This window comes from Sminthopsis crassicaudata, chromosome 6 (assembly GCF_048593235.1).
Source record: "Sminthopsis crassicaudata isolate SCR6 chromosome 6, ASM4859323v1, whole genome shotgun sequence".
Lineage (NCBI taxonomy): Eukaryota > Metazoa > Chordata > Mammalia > Dasyuromorphia > Dasyuridae > Sminthopsis > Sminthopsis crassicaudata.
The window spans coordinates 34,419,516-34,423,659 of record NC_133622.1 but is presented as its reverse complement, the minus strand read 5'-3'; the positions used below and the strand labels follow the sequence as shown (position 1 = coordinate 34,423,659).

Here is a 4,144-nt window from a genome sequence, read left to right as displayed (position 1 = left end):
AGCTCAGATATTCACTAGTTATGTAAAGATATGCAAATAATTTAACCTTTATTTGCTTCCAGTTCCCTTGAGTGTAGAATAGATATAATAGTAGTACCTACCTCACGAGGTTATGAGGAGAATCAAATCAGATAATTTTGCAAAATGCCTGACACATAGTAAGCATTGGGTAGATGCTTATTATTATTATTATCATTAACTAATATTGTTGTAGTACAACAAATGTATTTCTATATATATGTTTGTCTTTCTCAATATAATGTAAGCTCCTTGAGAATAGGAATTGTTTCCTTCTTTGTCTTTATATTTCCTAGCATTGAACACAGTGGTGACACATAGTAAACACTTAATAAATGCTATTGATAAGCTGATACAATAAAAAAATGTAAGCAGCAAAATTTGAATTCAGCTCTTCTTAATTCCAAGCACAGCACACTATTTGTAGTCTTCATGTTCTTGTTATTTGTTCTTCTACTGCTTCTACTTCTGCTTCTGCTTCTCCTCCTTCTCCTTCCCCTTTCCCTTCTTCTTCCCTTCCCCTTTTCCTTCATCTTCTCCTTACCTTTCCCCTTATTTCACTCATGGCTAGATCTTATTTTATAGTTTGTCTTAGGCATGTATCCTGGAGTGATCATTCCCCATATCCCATATCGTGAAGTCAGAAATTTTCCCAACTCCTTTTGGCACACTAAAAAAATATAGACTCACTGATAAGGAAAGCCAGAAAAATGCTGGTCATCTTCAGAATGCGATCCATAATTATTGAAGACAAAGTAGCACATATGATTTTAGGCTGCATATTGAGGGAAATGAAATAGAGAATTTAGCAGCTATCTGGTTATCAGTGCAGAAGGCTGCTCTGGAGAATTATTATTGGAATCATCTGCTGATTGCCCACACTTAGTCTGCAGACACAGGTACAATAACAATTTTAAAGAGGAAGTGAATATTTGGACAGCTCAGTCCCAAATACTTTGCACTGAAATGAAGGGAATATAGATTTTATTCCTCGTTTGAGCCAGAAAACTGCTTCAGAAAGGATCAGCCTTTACTTAATAAGATCCGCCCACACAGTAAGTATTGAAGGAAACACAATCTTCCTTTCCTTCCCCAGTCCTTCCTTTCCTTTCTTCATTATTTTGTATCAACTTTGTTGTTACATATCTATGAACATATGCACAAAATATACATACACACATTTACACTTATATGCATATAAACATATATATATACATATATATGTATATATTTCTTAATTTTTTTACTTCCTTCCCTTTCTCCTCCTTTTTCTTCTCTCTTCTCTCTCTTTCACTCTCTTTTCTTTCTTGCTCTGTCTATATCTCTCTCTCTCTCAATATTCAAAGCCTAGCACTACACTGTCTTAATAATCATTAATGATCTATTTAACATGTATTGGTCAACCTGGCATTAGGGGGAAGGGGTGAGGGGAAAGAGGAGAAAAGTTGGAACAAAAGTTTTGCAATTTTCAATGCTGAAATATTACCTATGCATATATCTTATAAGTAAAAAGCTATAATAAAAACTTTTTTTAAAATAATAATCATTACTGTTCAATATATATTGGATGACTTTAACTGGAAGTTTTTTCCTCCACTCTACTACCTAGCATTTTAAATTTGAAGGGATTACTGAAACCATCTACCTCTTCCTCACAATTTGACAAATGAGGAAACTGAGGTGTGCGAGGATGCTAAGTGATCTGTTCAAAAATCACATAACTGGTCGATGGCAAACTGAGACCTAGTTATAATTTCAGTTGATTTCAAATATCAAATTCTCTTCAAGTCATGGGAAATGTCTCAAGCTATTATTCTATCTCCATCTTCTTTTTCACTGCTAAATTTCCAGAAAGAATCGACTCTCTCTGAATCATCTCCCTTTTTTACTTATAATCCCTAGCAACCTGACTTCTCTCTTTCTAAAACTGCTTCCCCAAGGTTTACCTCCTAATCACCACAGTCGATAGGTTTGGCTATATTTTCATCTTCTTTTTATGTTCTGTATCATCTGTCATTGCTGAATATCATTTCTGCCCACTTGTTCATGTTTTATAGGATCATAAGATCATCAATCTAGATCTACAAGGAACCTAAGAAACTTTGGGGTGTGATCCCTTCCTGTTACAGATGAAGAAATTGGGTAAGAGGGTTTAAGTAATTTGTCCAGGGTCACATAGCTAGAAATTACCTGAAATAAGCCCTCCTGACTCCAACCCCAGATTCTATTCAATATAACACCTAATAGTTCCATGGTTACATATCCTCTTGGCTTTTCTACCTGCCCATCTACATTTTCTTTATTCTCTTTTCCAGTTCATTTTCCTGCTTTTACTCTCTAAAGATATATCACCTAAGGATCTTTCCTAGACCTTCTTTTCTTTCCCTAGATTATTTTTTTTGGAAATCTCATTTATTTTCATGGCATTAATTATTACCTCTACATTCAAAACTCCAAAATTTCTTACTCCAACAGTTTAGAATTATTTCCCAAACTCCAGCTGGTCATTTCCAAATGTACCAAATTTCAAAGGGATTTCTGGATAGCATCTGAAACTCAACACATCAAAATTTCAGTTTATCTTTCCAAGAAACCCTGTTCTTTCTCCTGACTTCAGAAATTTTTGAAAATAATACCACCATCTATCCAATCACCAAATCTTTAAATAGCAGTAATTTTTACTTCCTTTTCTTTCAACTCATTCAAGGAGACAGCAAATTCTATCCATTTACTTTGATGACATAGCTCATATCTGCTCCATTTTTCTATTATCTTTATACTACCTGAATCATTTTCTTTCAACTTAAGTATTAAAATATATTTCTAACCTGTTCTGCTGTCTCCTTAAAATCCATGCTGTTTATCCCTGCTCTAAAATAGCAAGTCACCTTGAGGCAGAGAAAGTAAATGGTATGTAGCAGATAAATCAAACCACCATCCCTTTGAGCAATACTTCTCTTCAGTCCCAAGGAAGATAACCCAATTCCAGGAATAGCAGTACTTTCTTGATCACTAGACTTGCTTCCAATCAGACCCCAAAATCATCATTTAAAGAACCAATATCTGTGGGGATATTAACTTTGTTTTATTTATAATATAATGATATATGTTTCATATATATTGTTACATAATATAATGATACATGTTTTATATAATGTATATGATATATTGTTAATAGATATATACTATATATATATATATATATATATATATATAGAGAGAGAGAGAGAGAGAGAGAGAGAGAGAGAGAGAGAGAGAGAGAGAGAGAGAGACTGAAAAGGAAGAAAATAAAATTCTTGCTTCCAAAATTCTTGGCATTTACAAATGGTTCTTCATATATTAATGTGATTTTATCAATGGAAGTACATCAAAGATTCTTTACTTGAATCTACTTTACCACTGAATCCTAATGATCATGGTGTCCATCCAACTCACTTGTAGCTAAAATCTCTTACAGATTGCCTCCCCATATAAGAATATGGGCTTCTTGAAAATCAGCATTATGTTGGTTTTATATTTGTACGCCCAGTGCTTTATACATATTAAATGTATTTCCATTCATTCATCTTCCTAAGACATATATTTAATCCCATCTCTCCATATCCCGTCCAGTGTGCTCTCTGCTTCTAGGAGGGAAGAAATACAGAATAGAAAAATACTGATGCTAAGACAAGACTGTTGTGCTTTTCAGCATGTTCTCATAAAAATGCTATAACTACTTCCTACACACAAGCCAGAAGGTAGGAGTATCTCCTAGCAATAAAATTCTATTTAATCTTCTACTTGTACAAGTGAAATTAATTACAGAGTTCAATAAAATTAAATTCTTTAACCAAAAATGTGGAACTCAAGATATATGCCAACATAACAATTTCTACGGTTTAATTAATATCATTATAACTTTTAATTTGAAATATGTGGTGCTCATCATACCTAGATATTTGGTTTATTTGAAAGTATAGCTGCAAAACCACCTCAGAAGAAGTAATAATTGGGGCAGCTAAATGGTACAGTAGATAGACCACTAGCCCTGGAATCAGGAGGCCCAGAGTTCAAATGCAACTCTTAACACTTACTATGTGACCCTGGGCAAGTCACTTAACCCCAATTGCTTAGCCAAAAACAA

The 4,144-nt window shown here is 33.8% G+C and overlaps 1 long non-coding RNA gene across 1 annotated transcript; it reads left to right on the top strand.

Annotated features, from left to right (window-relative positions):
* Positions 1–779: 779 nt before the first annotated feature.
* On the top strand, positions 780–3,755 carry LOC141545474 (uncharacterized). The gene is made up of 3 exons (XR_012483023.1): positions 780–1,073; positions 2,076–2,160; positions 3,631–3,755. It is a non-coding gene; the product is annotated as an uncharacterized LOC141545474 (long non-coding RNA).
* The last annotated feature ends 389 nt before the right edge of the window (positions 3,756–4,144 follow it).